A 10,745-nucleotide genomic window follows, 5' to 3' on the forward strand; every position below is an offset into this window, starting at 1 on the left:
GAAGCGCAAGAAAGGGTTTGAAAACACAACATTCATATAGACTTTGTCGCTTTAAGACGGCAATTCCCGGGCTGACTGGCCGGAGGATCAATCAACCCCACGAGTCGACCGGAGTTACTTCCGAGGAGGCCAAAAGCACTTTGGGATGGAGCCGCCTCCAATCCGGCTGCCCGGCGTCCTTTTAGAGCGGGGGGTCTCCAACCTTGGCCACTTTTAACTTCAACTCCCAGAATTCCCCAGCCAGCCAGCCGCGTCTCTTTCTTTTTCTCTTAGCCAGCTAAAGTGTGAGAGAGAGAGAGATTGCAGAGGAGGAAGGGATTGCAAGAGAGTAAACTCTGCCGGCTGGGGCATTCTGGGAGTTTGAAAGTCGGCCAGGCTTCCAAGTTGCCATGGTTGGGGGAGCCCCTGCTTTTCCAGGCTCGGAGCTCGACCCGAGCTGCTCAGAAGCCCCGCGAGTTACAGCCCCAGGTAGGGCAACTAAGCGTCGGCGGGGCCGTCTGGGTTTCGCTCCGCAGATCGGCCCGGCCGGAGGGCAGGCAGGCCCCGCGCGCTCCCCAATCCCGGGGAAGCCGCCCGCGCTTTCCCAAAGCAGCGGTAATCCCCTGGGCACGTGGACGCGGCACAAGCCCCTTGCCGGCTTGAAGGAAGGTTTACTCTCGGGCTAAGGTAAGGTGGGAAGCTCCGAGGGGCTCGAATAAAAGCCACCGACGCCCCGTCCGAGAAGCGCTGGAAATTAGCGGACCTGCAAAAAGCCGCCGCAGCCCGAAAGGAGATGCCGCCGCTGCCGCCTCCGGGCTTGGAACCGAGGAAGTCCCCGACGCGGCTCCTCTCCTTCCCGGGCCAGGTCTTCCTCTCCGTCCGCTAGTCCCGCGGGGCTGCTCCAGCCGCCGCAGGTCAAGGCGAGCGCTCCGCTGCAGTCAAGCGACCCGGCTGGGGGGGGGGACCACGTGGAGCGAAAGAGGGGCCGGTGCCGAGGCTTCGCGGTCGCCCTTTGCCGCCCCCTCGGAGGAAGGGAGCCAGGTGGAGGGCGAGGAGCGGAGCGGAGCGCGGCTGCCGCGGGCGAGGCGAGGTGAGTTGCGGGCTGGTTCTTCGCGCCCCCTTCTCTTATAGGAGCTGGGCGAGGAGCGCCACTCACGCGGGGCTGCTGTTGCTGTTGTGGCGGCGGCGGAACGTAGGGGGCGCTGTGCTCTACCGCAACTGCCCGCGGAGAGGCCGTCTGCTTCTCCGCCTCCGAACCGGGTCGCTGCCGGAGGTGGGCGAAGGGTAGCCAGGATCTGCCGGGAACTCAGCCCGCGGAGCTACTCTCCTTGCCCTTCGCGGCCGTGGTGGTGGTGGGGGAGAGCGGGCGGGCGGGCGGCGCGATCCTACCCGGCTTTGCGCCGGCTTTGAGCATCTCGAAGCAGCGCAAAAAGCGTGGTGGAAGCAAGAGAGGAGGACCAAAGGCAGCGAAGGCTCACTTATTTATTTATTTTATTTTATTTGTCAAGCAAATATTAGGTAACAGGTATAAGTATAAGCGTGGCTATGACTACATGAAATGGATACGAATAATAAAAAGAAAAAGAAACAATAGGACAGGGACGGTAGGCAAGTTGGCATCCGCGGGAGGTTCAAAAGCACAGACTCCTTTAATGCGATAGTTCCTCGAGGGCGCCGTCGTCGTTCAATGCGATATTTAATGCGATATTTCCTCGAGGGCTGTGCTCCTGCGGAGCCGGCACGGATGGTTTTGAGGAGGCCTGGCTCGGTTCCTGGAGAATCAGGCTAACCGTGGCTACTGTTATTGATGGCCAGCCAGTCCTAATAGGAGCGAACAGGAAGCGTTGTTAAGTTGACCCACGCAGTTCGCCTCTGCAGATCCGTGGAGTAGCTGAAGGGAGGCCTCTTAGGAAGGGAGCAGGATGCCTTTTAGTAAAATGCGGACTTCTTCGGGTTTGGGTCTCCCATAAGCGGACCCTGCTTTTCTCCTACAATGTCTCCATATTGATGTCTTTGGGTCTCCAAGGTCCAAGGGCCAACCGGGTTATTAGCTGCTCGTTTAAAATAAAGGTTGCTGGAAGGTGCATATGGCTCTCCAGTTTAGATTTGTGAGCTACTGGGCGACAGGGTGCTCAAGTAGATGAGTGTAAGGTCATCTTCAGCTCTTCTTAAGTTCTAGTCGCCTTAGATGGCCAAAAAGGAGCCAAAAAGCTAAAGTCCTACAAGTAGTAACTCTGTATTATAGGCTGCAGTAATTCTTTGCTTGTTATTGCATTTACATTTATATCTCACAGAAACACATAGAACAATCAATAGAAACCACAAATGCATTTACTAATTTGTATATTTTATTTAAAATACATATTTTATAGAGAGGAGAGGTCAGCTGTATTAATTATTGCAGCTGAGTACTTCTTTCTTTCTTTCTTTCTTTCTTTCTTTCTTTCTTTCTTTCTTTCTTTCTTTCTTTCTTTCTTTCATGTTATCCATTTCTACAACATGTGGATTTTAGAGTTAGCTGTGTGCTTTATAAAACTGTTAGTGATTAATCAGAACTGGAACATTACTGATAATGTAATGATCTGGGGAAAAACATCCTAACAGTCCTGAATGCAGTTCTGCTTATCCTGAAGTAAGATTGACAAGCCAATAAATTTTCTAAATAAATAAACTGCCAACAAGCTTTTGGAAAATTTGGAAAAAAAGAGATGCAATGAAGTTGATCAAAGAACTAGAATATATTCCTGGTGAAGAAATGAATATTTGGAATTTTGAAACTTAGAATGAAAGTGAGGAAGGAGAACATAATGGAAATATAACACAGATATAGGGAAACTTAAGACTTCCTCACGTAAAGCTTAGCTTCTGGCTGTCTATGTACTGTAGATTCTCAGTCAATAAAGTCATGATTGTCCCAAAGGTGCTTTTACAAAAGGCAACTAGACTTCCATTTTTTTTCCTAGAAGAGGTTTCACTTCTCAAACAAGGAAAGTCCAGTTGCCTTTTGAAAAGTCACATTTTCAACTTAGCTTTGACTTTTCAAATGGCAGTTGCCATCTGAGGACTAGCCAGGTTTGATCTTGCTTAGCTTTTTAAAGATCAACCAAGTTCAACAAAGTACAACAAATGCTAGTATCCAGAATCACTGAAGTAATGCTCATGGTGAAGAATTTGGGACAGATAAGGAAAGGTATGTCAGGCAAGGTAGGAGCACCTGTGGAATTCTTTTCTATAAGAACTATATCAACTTGATGTCCACCAAACAGGATTATTTGCAAAGGAACTTGGACAAATAGAAGTGAAATAAAGCTATTTATATTGGGCTGTGGTATATCATGTCATGATTAAGTTCCTACACTATGCTAAGTGATACTGTGTGTTCTATTTACTGCAGTGTGTTGAGTAGTCTAAATTTATTACATTTATATCTCACTTTCTTCTAGAAGTTTGTGGACTTCGTCTTTCCTAATTTTGTCCTCTACCTATGAGAATGGCTGGGCTGAGAAAAAGTAATTGGTTGAGAGTTCATGGTGAATTTACAGCTAGAATCTAGGCTCCCTAAGTCAGATGAACAATTTCACCATATAATTTGAGCTAAATTTGATAATTTATCTCTTAAGAATTTATTAAGTTTCTCATTTTATCGTCAGATGAGAATGGCTGATAGCTAACTACAGTAAACTGTAATGTTAGATTTTTTTTCCCCTTGTTCAAGGCCCTGATTATGCAATGTTCAATAGGAGGAAGAATAAATAATAACAAAGAAAATAATGCAGAATAAGAGGAAGATAAGCCTTAGGTATACTATTAATAGTGCCATCCATCTGGTAAACTCACAAGATTCATTTCTCTCACCATGTACATGTATACATCTGAACTAGACTGTATTGTTTCTCTGCGTCATATATGTGGGTATATGCATTTGTTTACTTTGTCATGTATATATATTGGAGGTGGTAACCTTTTGAGAGCTATATGCAACGAAATTTAATTTTAACATATGCTGTTTAGTATACATTCAAATAAAGTGATTCTATAAAGTTATTCTAAGTTATTCTACTTCTACTTTCCAAGATGGATCTTTACATAATCAAAAATAGCTCTACAATCACTAACTCAACAGTACAAAAATTATATACCATTTGGGTATTTGGGGAGCTTAAGTGTCCAAGTAAGCTTTTTATTTTTAAAAATGCTGAAAAACTCCATTAAAAAGGAGTGAGGGGAAAAAAGAGGCTCAGGAAAATTTCATTCCACTAAAGTCTTCAAAAAGCAAGGATGAAAATTTTCATCTTGCGCAAGCTAATGATATTCCTTAGTAATTTTTCTGTTGTTGATGATGTTTGTTTGTTTGTTTGGGGGGAAGGACCATGATTATTTTTTCAGAAGAGAGCACTGTGACACTGAAAAATGTCTGACAAGACCATGACATCTGTGATAAAAAAAAAGTTACATCTGGGGGGCATGATTATTACAACCACTCAAATAACGTATTTAAACTAGAAATAATAAAATTAAAGCAATCAATTAACATGGAATTTAAAAGATGAAAAAATAAGTTATTTTTTTAATTTGAGGAAAAAAAGATGCACAAGTCATGCAGTGGGGAATTTGATGCAAAGTGTAAGTCTAGATTTAAACATCGTGTTAATCCCTGATTTGTCAAACATCCATAAAGGTCTGGATAATAAATTAGAATGTTTGGGATTCAGTGGTGGTATTCTACTAGTTCGGCCTAGTTCTAGCGTACCAGTAGCGCCGACGATCAGCTGGCAGAGAATCAGTTTGCTCCAACCCTCTCCTACACTCTGCAGTTGGGCCCACCATCCCGCCCCTGCTCCTAGGTCCTTTTTAACCCCTGCTCCTAGGTCCTTTTTAACCTCTCAGCTGTTTGGCATAGCACAGCGAATTGCTGTGCTAAACAGCTGAGAGATGCAGTTGCTTAATTTTTACTGTTTTAATGTGTGTGCAAAGCAAACGTTGGGTGCGATTGCATGACCCACGTGATCCCACCCCTGCAGCCATGCCCACCAAACCACGCCCACAGAACCAGTGGTGGGAACTTTTGAATCCCACCACTGATGGGATTGCACCGATCCAAAACCAAATAAACATCATTGTGGTTTACTGTGATTTAACCAATATTTATATGGCAGAAAAAAAATATGGGGATATCAAATGAATCCCTAGATACATTTCTAGTCACTCACACAGAGAAGAACCCCAAGCTGGTACCATTCAGAAGGGTAGCCTTGCTGGCTGACAATTATGAAAGCTGAGGTCCACACATCTACAGGAAATAAAGTGAGGAAAGGACCTTCTAGCTGAGCTATAAGGTGATTTGCTTTGAACCCAAAGTGATTGATGAATGCGAACCCTCAAGTTGCTGTTGACTCTTGGTGATTCTTAGTGACCACTACTAGATTTTTCTCCAGGAGATTCTGCCCCTAATCTGATCTTTCAGATCTTCTACCCATCACCACTGTAACTAAGTCCATCCATTTTGCTGATGGCTATCCTCTACTTCTCTTTCCTTCCAATTATGGCACACTATTATATACATATTATTGCATTGTATTGTATTATTATACTATTTAAATTACCTCTTAAAACAAAGTATAAACCAGATTGATTATGAAATTCAACGGTTGTTGTAATTCCTCGAAATGTAATTCCTCGAAATGTAACTGCAAACATACTGATTTATTTTTGGTTATCATGTGTTCATCTTCACTGTATGAATTTAAAGCCATTTATTCACTGTATCTAAATTTGATTTAGATGCACCAGGAAGGTTTGTCTCATTTCCCTTGAAGCAGCATTGGCTTTCCCAACTTGTGTGGATTTCAATTCCCAAGCTGCATTCTGTCATCCTGGCCACTGCTAGGAATATTTTGTCCATAAACTAGACTAGAGGATACTCACCCTGGGGAAGGTTCCTGTAATACTTAGGGCTGAATATTAAAGTAATCCAATCTTCTTTCCAGAACAAAGAATGAGGAAAAAAAGAAGAATCTTAATGGAGAATCCTGAATCATCCAAGAACTAGATGAACTAAAATTCATGACAGCCTCAAACACTCAAATAATAGAGAATATAGGAATTGTCTAGAACTGCATTTCTCAACTTTAGCAACTGTAAGAAGTGTTGCCCTCAGCACCAGAATTCCCCAGCCAGTTGAGATCCACACATCTTAAAGTTACAAGGTCAAAAAACATAGATTTGGAGGGCCTTGCTTTTTCAAAACTGGTATGTTTGACCCTTAACCCCTTTGTGGAAATAATATCCTCAATTGGAAACGTTTCCCAATCCTAACATAGTAAGATTGACTTGATTTGGAAATCATGGAAGGTCCTTCTTCATTTAGTTTCACGGATGTTTTCAGATATTTTTAAGTCATGGTTTGTTCAACCATGATTAAGTTCAGACAAAGATAAATTACAAACATTTATAATCTACTGTGCAAAATGAATCCTAGTCTGCCATCTAGACCATTATAAGCATTATTTTGAGGTCAGTGTGGATTTGTACAGATAAGGCTTACTGAATACTGCAGGCAGTATGCAGTTTTCAGGTTCTTTTACATTATAAATTCTGTGGTTACAGCCTTGGCATTTCTGATTTAAATGATTTTCAGATTTGCTTTACAATCAGTCACGAAATATTTCTACCAGTCAGTATAAATTGAAATAGGCAGCCCTGTGTTTGATTGAATATGCATGATACCCCCTTGTTTGGCTGTTTTCTGTTTTCTGCAGCCCTGGAATCTCAAGGTTGCTTCACTGAATGCATAGCAACGATTCTCTTGGTGAATGCTTTTTTTAATGTTTCTGTAGTTCATGTTTGTTTCAAACACCCTGCAAGTATTTTTCTCACTTAGCAATTTTAGATATATTTTTTTCATGATATACAGTACATCTTTGATAGCTAGCTTAAGAAGGCAGTTTTAATTTCTTTCTATTTTTAGGAAAATTAAGAAGCCTGCAGGCAGTGGTTTTGATAGCCTGCATTACATTTCAGCTCCAAGCTGGCACATAAATTCCATGTAGTACAAATCTGTACTCCTGAGCAGAATTAGCAGGTAAGCTACACACTGTCGTAACAGTTGATTGGACGTCTGCTTAGATTCTATTATGAAGCCCTTAGGATGAATGACTAAAAAACAACTGGAGAGAAAATGGTTCATGAGGGACTTTATCAGACAGCTAATGTAACTCAAGAATAGCTACTTTTTAACTCTTCCTCTTTAGTCATCCACCTTTCACTGTTGATAAAAGCAAGGGGCAATCATTATAGTGAAGAATTGATCAAATATTTGCTTTCTTCTTAGATACCGAAACTAGATCTCTGGCTATATTTTAAGTTGTGGTCCCTGGATAAGATACAATGAGCTGAGCTGTATACTTAAGCTGTACATTTTTAGGCTTCCATTAGAAGTGTGAGAGAGTGGAGCCACTGCTTTTCATTTACCACTGTCCTTTTTTTCTTATAGTTTGACCTCTTGATTGGGTGGAGGATTGAGGTATTTTTTTAAAAATCTGGTTGTAGTTTCTGTATTGCAGGGGTGTCAAACTTGTGTTGTCACGGTGGGACTAATTCCCCCTCTGTTAAACTAGCGTGGGGCAGGACCAGTACATGACACATCTGTTTGACACCCCTGCTGTATTGGGTTGTTTTTAGTGGGATGTAAATTTCTTTGTCTTCCAGTTGTTCTTTCACTTTTTGTTTTGTTATATCTGTAATAACTGTGGTTTAGCCTTGTCATAAAGAACACTCTAATCAAGGAACTACAAAGAGGAAATTATATTCTCATAAATTGCCTCTCATTGATGGGGTAAGCTACTGCTTATAAACAAGCACGTAAGTCTACATGCTATCATTAGCACTGATGTTACCTAGATAGGTAATGCAATGTCATCAAGCAAACAATATACCTCAGCACTAAGAATTCCCCTCTCCACTCTAAAAGTTTATCAATTGTTCCATACTCTATTCTGAAACATTTCATGTTTTGTAAAACTTCTTTTGCTCTGAATAAATCCTTAGTAGAGCATTAAAACCACTGTTAGCAAGGTCATGCACTTCTATGATTACTGTAGTTTCTTCCTATGCCAGACATTAATACTGAGCACTGACTAATGTATTAATCACTGTTCCAAAAACATTTTGAGATTGTTCACGTTCTCTTTTCAGTAATTCTGAGTTTAGTCTTCACTAGTTTAGTTCATTAAAGCAGATTTAACATTCCAGTCTCCTTTTCAGCAGACGTGAAATATCAAACCATAGCTTAATCATGATTCACTTTTGGCCATATTCAGACAGTTTAGCATGTGTTTCAAAATCTGTTTAAATCAGATCTGCCTTTTGAAATAATTTCTTTCATGCATTCAGTTTTGCAGACATCACTAGATTTAGAGATGCAGTAACTATTATAATTTTAGGCCTAACATGCTGTGCTTTGTGGTTTATAATTTATGGTTCAGTATATTGTGTTAAGCCAGCCATTTGTAGTGCATGAACTTATGATTTACAATATTTAAACTCATCCAGTGTTAATGTATTGTTTATAGGAACATCCATTTCAAAGTAACATTTTGCTAGCATTTTAAATAATAAATGGATATGCATTGATTTTGACCTCTTCCTCCAGTCTACAGAAATGCAATACTTAGGTGTTCTATTTTTTTAAGTTATGGCACTAAACTCAAAATAAAGCAAAAAAACTTATTCACATAAAGGACTATTATTTTCTTCCACTAGACTCTCTGGGGTTTATTCCAGTCATCCGGCATAGATCCGGACAGTGTGCAAAAATACAAAGAATCTTGTTATGCAGTCAGGAAAATTTGTATGACTTAATAATAATCCATATTAATAAACAAGTATCTGTAAATAGAAGATTGTATCAAAGAAAGGGTCAGGTTTTTCATGTAGGAATGAATATGGATTGTCTTCATGAAACTTTTCTTACTACATCATATTTGAAGTTTACATATTGATGCAGAAAAGGTGAAGTATTTTTAGGCCAGCTCTTTAAATTGCATAGACAGCCTACAATCTTCCCACTATAAAAGTTATTCAGCACAAATGCAGGAAAGTGCTTGGCATTTCTGGAGTCAAGGATTCTGAACGCGATTCCTTTTAAGTCCACATGTAGACATTGTTTTAATTATGGTTATAGCCATCACATTATTGTCAATTCTTAGCAACCACACAGATTTTCTCCTGGCATTTCAACTATAGCAGCAAATAATTAAAGTATGGTTTATAATTATGTAATTATGTCATGATATTTCCACTTTTACTATACTTTATTTTTAAATTGCTTTGTTGAATAGTTGAGAATTTTGCAAGTGCAATGGATACAAAGGCAACAAACAATCCGAGACCCCAGTCCATTAGAACAGGGTTTACAGGTAGATGAGCAACATGACCTCCAGATGTATGGTATGGAAGTATGACTATCACTGAAGGAGGCCCAGTAGAAAAGATTGGTGCAGTTCAGGGTGTTGTGTTGCCCACCTCTGAAGTTTTTTTGAGCAACCCCTATGGGGGCAGAGATGTACTGTGAAAATACAAGAATAATCACCATTGGTTGCATGCCAAGGCAGAGGGATTTTTGTTTTGTTTTAAAGAACCTAGTCAATGATACCAGCAGAAATAACTTTCAACCACATGGCTAAATAAATGAAACTATTTTCTACTTTCTTTCCTGAAGGCAAATAGTTAAAGCCAGATGATAAAGAAGAGCCAACCAAACTTTATATTGACAAGCAGGAAATACCAATTGCCTGTTCCTTGTCTTCTCTAAGCATCAGCTCTTACCTCACTGTAAGTTGTCTAATTACTAGTTCTTTATCATACAGATAATGTGAAATTATTGCCAACATCAGCTTCAATATCCATTTTCTTCCTTACTCCATTGCTCTGCTTGCTTTTGCATTTTAAACATATTGCCTGATATTAAAAAAAGGGTAAATCTTCATTTATTTATTTTCTGCCAGAAAGCATAGCTGTTATTTTTTTGAAGTTTTTGTTACAACTTGTTTTGTGATTGTGTCTCCATTGATTAAGTAGTTGTAACAGCTGTCATCTAACATGTTTAGAAATAAATTGGGAGGCGCAGACTTCAAAAGCACATTAAAAATTATAATGCATTTTATTCATGAATTAAAAGGTTATATTGAGCCAATCTTTTTATGTATCCTAACAAAAGAAAAAAAAAAGAATCCATTTTCAACCTCAGAGCCATACATAGATCTAATACAACACTGAAGATTTTTCAAAAAAAATAATAAGGGGGGAAAGCAATGTTTTTCTGTTAATTTGGATGTTACTGTGAATCAAAAAAGAGAAAATATTGTATGAGATGCTATGAATTCTTTATTAAAAAAGAATAAATAGATTTTTTTAATTAAATATTTTTAGAAACAAAGATTTTTTCAATAAAAGAAATATACTGCAAAGTTCTCCCTTTAGTGGACATCTGTTTATAAAAGAATAACCAGATTTTCCCAGAGCTGTTTGCTTCACTGCAGGAGAGGGAAAAAAAGCTGGCTAAAGAATAAAACAGGAACTTACCTGGTTCAATAGCGCCTTTGATCAAAGTTACATATTCTTTTTAAAATCAAACTGTAAGTTTATTCCCTCCCTCCCCCCCACCCCAAAAATAGGGGCATCTTCAAATTTGTTATGAATAGATATGCAAACTTACTACTTCTAATTTTCTCAGAGTTAATGTTATGTTTCCACTTTTGTTTCTACTA

Source organism: Pseudonaja textilis, chromosome 3, assembly GCF_049901715.1.
Source record: "Pseudonaja textilis isolate UNSWEBS1 chromosome 3, rPseTex1.2, whole genome shotgun sequence".
NCBI lineage: Eukaryota > Metazoa > Chordata > Lepidosauria > Squamata > Elapidae > Pseudonaja > Pseudonaja textilis.